General features: G+C 34.1%; 1 long non-coding RNA gene across 1 annotated transcript; it reads right to left on the reverse strand.

Moving 5' to 3' along the window:
• Positions 1 to 387: 387 nt before the first annotated feature.
• Positions 388 to 3,462, reverse strand: LOC125584576. The gene is made up of 2 exons (XR_007321489.1): positions 1,857 to 3,462; positions 388 to 1,778 (listed from the first exon to the last, which is right to left on the reverse strand). It is a non-coding gene; the product is annotated as an uncharacterized LOC125584576 (long non-coding RNA).
• Between the last annotated feature and the right edge of the window lie 4,212 nt (positions 3,463 to 7,674).

The raw sequence follows: 7,674 nt of genomic DNA on the forward strand, positions 1-7,674 counted from the left end.
GGTGGTACAATAAACCCTAATCTCATGAACCAAACCGGATCCCTTGGACGTAATCCCTACCTCAAGGAAGATTATCATCAACAACAACATGATGATTCGAGAGATCTCGAAAAAAAAAGAGAATGAAGAGGATTTGATTCCTCATAACAGAGATGGAGGGTATAGATTAAAAGTTATGAAAATTTGTGAGAGAATCAAAAGAAGAATCATAAGAGAAGGAGAAATGATTTTTTTGTAGATCTAGAAAGAAAAATGAAAGATTCGCAGAGAATATTGTAAGAGAGAGAAAAGTGTTTCATCTTTGTGCATTTTTGTCCATTGGATTCACTTCTATCGACGGCTGTTATTTTATAAGGCTTGATCCTCGCACTTAAACGTGACTGGCCGATATGTGTTGACCAATCAGATTGTTTTGTTGTTGTTTTTTATTCTTTTTTTCTTGGAACACCATTTTTTCCTTTTCTATTTTGTGTGTTTAATATATAGAATATTTATGATAAAATTTTGAGAAAAAAATAAGATTTAGATTTCACAATTTAAATGTTAAAAATTAATCTTTAGAATTAAATTTATAGTTTTAAATTTTAAATTTTAAACTTTGTTATTGATATTGAGGTATATGAAATAGAGTTAAGGGTTTAAGTTGAAAATCAGAAATTAAAGTTTCGAAATAGATTTAAAGTTTACATTTAAGATTTTGAGTTAAAATGAAAATAAATAAATTTGGAAATTAGATTTATCATTCAGAGTTTAGAGTTTGGGGGATGATTGTTTAAAGTATATATTTAAAATATGAAATTAATCTTTTAAAAAAATAGGATTTTAACTATTAAATGTTTTTATATATTGGATATAAGTTCTATTAGGTACATGGTTAAGATTTAGGATCAAGTATATGGTTTGAGTTTTTGAATATAATTGGAGTTTGGTTTTTAAATTTATATCATAGGTTTGAGGTTTGGGGTATTAGATATAGGGGGTAGATTAAAGATTTAGTGTTTGAGATTTAGAATTTAAATTTAAGATTATATTTTATAAATTATAAATTGCAAATTGCAAATTGATTTATAACTAAAACATATATTGCATTAAATTCATAATAGATACATCTTACATAGAATCTTTCCAAGTATTACACTGACATCAAACATTAGGGTTTAGGTTTAGGTTTTGTTTTTTTTTTAAATTACATGTTGAAAATTTATATATTTTTAAAGTAATATGCTTTTGTTTTAGTTATAAATTTCTACAAATGTTCATTTTGAAGTTTATTGTAAGTGTTGGATGTTGGAATTTATGGTATGTTTAGGGTTTAGAACTTGAAGCAAAAAAAAATTTCTAGTTTATTATTAGTGTTAGATTTTAATTATATCATATTATTTGTTGGTATATTTGGATTTTATGATGAAATATTAAAAATTAAGGGTTTAGAGTATGATTAATAGTATTTTAGATATACATTTATATATCTTGTATGTTCTTGGATAATTAATAAACTAAACCATCTCAAGTGCTGCAGAGTGCACCAAAATATACATAAACCTCCCCAACGTGTAATACATTACTCCCATCCGTGAATCAGTTGTGAATGTTTAAGATTCCTAATGCTTATAAAAGATATTACATATAAGAACCAACTGCATGACATATTCAGCTAGAGTCTTTAGCCTTCTGGTTCTTCTCACTGTTGCAAACCCAATGTTCAAAGCAAACAGCTCACGTGTAGAAACACCACCAATCAACTCCAAGTTTCTTCAAAAACTCAAAGTTGACTCTCACTGTAGTTTCAACATTAAAAATTCAGGAACTCTTTCAATAAAGAGAAACGAGCAAAGATAACATATATATGTACTTACTTCACCTCTTTAGCCATAGCGACAGAGTTAGTACCATCTTCCAAGTTCCAATGCCCACTACTTGGTAGCAGCACCTGTAAGCAAGCGGGTTAATTAATCCAGTTCTTGAATAGAAAAGATAATATCATCCATAGAAATGAAACGAAACAGAGGCAGTGCTGCTCTAAGATTTCATTCATAGATTCACGCAAAGACACAAAGTAAAAGAAGAAATAAAAATGCAGAGACTTAACCCCAGATACACACACTCCAAACCAAACATACACTACTCATGAAAAGAGCACTTACAAGGCCAATGCAAAGCCCTGAAACCTCCTCGTCACTTGTCAAACCAGCTCGCTTTTTTCCTCGTATATAAACCTCTCCCTGAGAAATACCAAGCATTAGAGACAATCCAAGGCTACGGGAGAGAAAAAGGAAAGACTTGCACACCTTGTCTGGAGGAAGAATCATCATCCTCATGCTCTAAATTTTTAAGCAAACCTCCTCCTCCTGACTTTGATAGACTCTGCAGATATCAAAATATTAGCCAACACTGTCAATTTGCAGAAAAAGGCAGCAACTTTGTGAAATTACAACGAATTTGGTGGCGGTGGAACAAGGTGATACTTCTTCTTGCTGTAACGATGGATTGGTGGGAAGAAGCATGGAAGTGTAAACTTGAACGAAGCAACAAAGGGGAAGATAAAGAAAAAATCATTCTGGGTTTTGAGATCTTGAAGATTGGTACCGATTTGGAGAAACTGAACCACAAGAATCAACACTGATCAAAGGTTATGAACCCTAATTTCAGTGAGGAGTTGGCAGTGAGGAGAGAATCCTAGCAGCGGCGAAGCGGAAATCTCCAGTTGCAACACCGTAGCAATGGGGTTTCAGTCAATCCAAGCAACGTCGAAGCAGAGAAGGAAAAGGAAACGACTTTTTTTTGTCAAAGTTGAAGAAAGAAACCCAAATTAATTAGAGAAATAAGTTCGACTATGGAGGAGGAGAAAGATGAGAGAATAGTTTTTTTTCTATGAATTAGAATGAGTGATTTTTTTTTTGTAAAGAAGAAATAAAAACTCTACCTAAATGGCACAAAAGCTAAAATTTCCGCTAAGTGTTTTGCCTCCAACATGACTTTCCCGCTATAGTGGTGATTTTTAGGCTTTATTAAGTGAAAATATCCGTAGCCCGTTTTTAATGCTACGATAGAGTTAGGATCCGGATTTTGACATTTTTAATAGCAGTTCGTGAATTCGTGCTACCGCGAACTGCTACCAATACCTATATTTCTTGTAGTGTATCTCTTAATTTCTATTCATCACTTTACAAACACAAAAGTGTTTAGTTTCAATGGTACCAATTCGCTATCAGTCCAACCTAGCTTATGCCAGCTTTAATTAGTCTATTAACCTAAATGTTGGGTACACCACCTGAACAAAAAAAAAATTGGAATAGCCTTTGAAAATGAAAATTCTAATAAAAGAAACGTTTGTCTAGGGTTTTCTAATAAAATTATGGGATCGTCGATCAGAAATCATACACTGTGAACCCTAATCCCCTTTTCTTACTCACAATGTTGAGAGATGAACAGTTATAGTGTTTTTTCTTACCGATATGTAAGATTGAATGAAATCAATATTTTTTTTTCCAATAACAATGGTCCATTAATATAAATTATTTAGGTAAGCCCATCAATAATTATTATCACATGTAACAATATATTACCCAAATAAGCCCATCAACAATCTATTCAGTCCAAATATTTATTCTTCGATCAATCATTTTTTTTTTTGTAATGGTCAAATCATTACTATTATGCAACACACTCTGATTATTTTTAAACTATATGGTTTATATTGTCATATAGTTTAATTTTCAAAAAAAATCAATATGAATAAGTTATTCATATGGTTTTACGATCCTTAATACCTATAATACTTGAAAATTACAGACATGATAAACTCACCCCGCACATAGCATGGATCTCATCCTAGTACATCATTATATGATGTTGTTACTAATTGGCAATTGTACCGTTGTATTTTGATTACAGAGCTATACATACTGGTCCTTCTATGTTAAACTTGGAATTAGCTGATCGTATTATCTCTACAAGCAAGTGGCTTCAAAACCACATAAGCATCAAGTACTGAGTTCTATTAACTGTTAGCTACTATATAAATTGTCTACTAAGAAAATCTGTTTTGTAGGAGACTGATGCTGTAATGTTCATATTCCGAGAAAGAACAACACTGCAAGTATGGAAATCGGATCGTGTTGCTTTCATGACATGCGTCTTCAGCGACCTCATCGCTTCTGAGTACAAGAATTTTGTGAAGGGTATTAAGAAGTACAAGATGGATCCGTTATTACTGGAATACGGTAAAGGTGAACTGCCTTCTCATGGAAGAACACAAAAGTTGTGGAATGTCGATATGGATCGGATGTACGTTCCAGTTTGGGTCAATCGCAATCATTTGGTTGCTTTATGCATCAGTTTCGTGAATATGCATGTAGAAGTGTTTGATTGCAGCGGTTTAAAAAAAGGATACGGGAAGTGGAAGTATTCAAGTATCTTGTTCCTCACATCGTCAAGGCCGTTCAGTCATTGAGAATGCAGAAGCATCTCAACATCACTCCGTACACTGGTTCATATGTCCCTGTGTGTGGTCTTAACCGAGGTAATTGTCATTCTGGTATGTACACTCTAAACACATCGAATGCCACTTGCTTGGGTTGGACATGTCATTGGTGGATGCTGATAACATCAAGGGAGCTCGGATAAAGATTATGTGGGATCTATGGAAAGCAGATACTGATCTAGAGTTGATTGAGAGGATGTCAAAGTATGAGCCTCCTAAGTAGAAGCCTGCCAAGTGTATTGAGATTATCTGATTTTTATGTCTTATTGTTAGAAATGACTTTTAGCTAACATTTTTAAGAGTGACTTTGCTATGATTTATTGTTATTGGTGATCTTTAGCTATGATTTTTCGAGTTTATGTTGTAATGTAGGTCTTATTCAGTGAGATTGTTATAAAAGAGTTTTAGTTTATAGAGCAAAAGATATATATTATCGATATTAATTCCCAAACCATGTTTTCCTTAAACTCTAAAAACAACTGAGACACTAAAAACTAAACGACACCATGTACCCTAACTCGAGCCTATATTTCACCCAAACTTATATTTCTCTCCACTCTTTTCTCTCAAGGGGTTCTTTCTACGTGCTGGTGCGGGAGAAGAGTTGTGATATTCTATTCAAAAATCAATGGGAACCCTTACATAAAATCCTATAATGCAAGACTGGATTACAGATTAACTATTGCCTGAATAAATTTGTTCATAGTTTCGATTTTTAGAGATTTTTTCCCATAAGTTTCGATTTGCTTTGATTTTCTTATGTGTTTTGATGTAGCAAAAGAACGAAAACCATTTATTTAAGTGGGTTGATGAATCTTTGCTTGATGAGATGAGAAGGGTAGATGTTGAGTAAGGGAGAATAGCTTAACAAATTGAAGATCTGAAAAACAGTTTGAAGAAGACGGTGGAGGAAGAAGTTAGGATGCAGAAAAATTCCATTGAATTAGGTTGTTTAGGATCCATTCTATGGCTTTTTGAAAAATTAAGTATCCAAGAATGAATGCTTACGATCTACTGGTCTTACAATTTTCTTCAAAATTGCAATGATTATGCAACCAAGTTTATGAATGAAATCGTTTTTTGGTTCAGGAATGTTGTATATGCAACTGAAATCAAACTAATAAAACGATGTACTCTACAATGATCTACGTGAAACTGGTTCTATCTTGGAACAATGTCTGAAAAATTGCAACAAGGTTGCAAACATGAAATCAAAGTTCGAAACAAAACTGAAACTAGAAAAAAACCATTGAAACTTAAAAAACAGAAAAAACAAATCGACTATGGCATTTCGCAAGTTGCTCTGTTGTGGTCATCAACACCACATCTACTGCACTTGCGAAGCTGACCCCCCCCCCCCCCCCCCCCCCCCGTGATCCTTGTGCTGATCGAATTTGTCTTCAATGGTTTCAAATATGCGCTTTCTTTTTCTTCCGAAAAACATTTTTGTCCCAAGTGGTACCACTTCCGAATTGTCCACATCTTTTGGGAAGGACCAATCATCTTCAGGAACAACAATGGAATTTATGCTTTCTTGATAAGCTTCTCTCCAAGCCCCCGTCTGCCAACAATGAAACCGGCTTCTATGGTGTGTCTACCAGAGATTTTCAAAAGGTCGTACTTCCCACAAGAACAAGTTCGATAATCCAAAAAACTAAGTAGATAATTGTATCGCCTTTAACAAGCAGCAGATCATCGTTTATATGGTAAACTATAAAAGTTTTTCCCTTCTCGATTCTCCTATCAATCATTTCCTCCATATTTATCGTCAAAGGATGTGTATGCTTTGAAATCAATTTCTTACGCTTAAAAAAAATGGTGTCAACATTTTCCTAATATTTTCCAATAAAGGAATCACAGGAAACTCTCTCGGCGAACGCAAGGCAGAATTTATGGACTGCAAGATTTGTTGTCTTAATGTCATACATGTAAACAAGAAATTGAAATCTAACCCATTTTTCCATATCTTCTTCCATAAGAAACTTTCCAATTTCTAGACTGATATTGCAAACATGAGCAAACGTCTTCTAAAAATCAGCCACTTTATAAGCCTTCGAAGCATTAGAAATCAACTCAGCTAATCCCTTCTCCTTGAAATAAGATACCACATTATTCAACAAATGATGAATACAAATACCATGTCTCGCTAGCGGATACATGTTCTTAAGTGCCTTAGCTAGTGACCCTTGTATGTCCAGAATAAAAGGCAAAACATTATTATCAGCAACTACAACTTTTAATTGTCTCATAAATCATTCCCAGGACCGATCATTCTTATAGTCTAATACCTCGAATGCAATAGGATACAAATTTGAATTTCCATCTAATGCAGTTGCAACTAGTAGCACCCCTTTGAATTTACTCTTCAAGAATGTTCCATCGACAACAATAACACGCCTGATGACATTGCTAAAGCCTCTAATAGATTGACCAAACACTATAAACTGATTTTGAAATCTACCATTGACGTCAGTCTCATTAGAGGAATGTGTACCCTTATTAGCCTCTCCATGTGCAACTGTTAACGTTATAGTATTTTTCCATAACTTTGCTCTGGAATACCTCTGACAGCATGGACTACAAATTCACGCGACTCCCATCCTAAAGAATCTGAGATCTCACATCCAAAATCAGTACGCATAATCTGAACAATATCTTTTGCTTTAGGCCCTTCTTTGACACCTTCATATTTATCCATGATCAGACATGCGTATAGTTTCAGTTGAAGATGTCTTACCGGAGTTGGTTCTGCTTGAAGGTGCGCATTAATGTTCACCGATATACTTCTTAATACTAAAATATATGGAGCCTTTCAAACACTCTGCTCAAGCACCCTAATTGCAAACATTATATGCGCATGTAATACACCAATATGTTTTATTGGATTTGATAATTGATAAGCCATAGATTTTACCCACTTTTAGTCATGGTTTATAAGTGTTTTAATAACTAATTATTATCTTATAGAGTCTATTTCGTATATTTATAGGATCAGGAGTGATTTGGAAGAAAGTGATGATTTTGGAGCATTTTGGAGATAATTGGAGAAAGCATCTGAGCTGGCCATCGAGCAAGACCAATGGTCGACATTCAGAGACAATAATTGATCGATGCACATCCTGTGACATAGATCGATGACGAAGCGCACAAAAGCTTGTTTGGTTCCAGCCGACTTAGAGCCCAAGACTTCA

Source organism: Brassica napus, chromosome C3 (genome assembly GCF_020379485.1).
Source record: "Brassica napus cultivar Da-Ae chromosome C3, Da-Ae, whole genome shotgun sequence".
Classification (NCBI taxonomy): Eukaryota; Viridiplantae; Streptophyta; class Magnoliopsida; order Brassicales; family Brassicaceae; genus Brassica; species Brassica napus.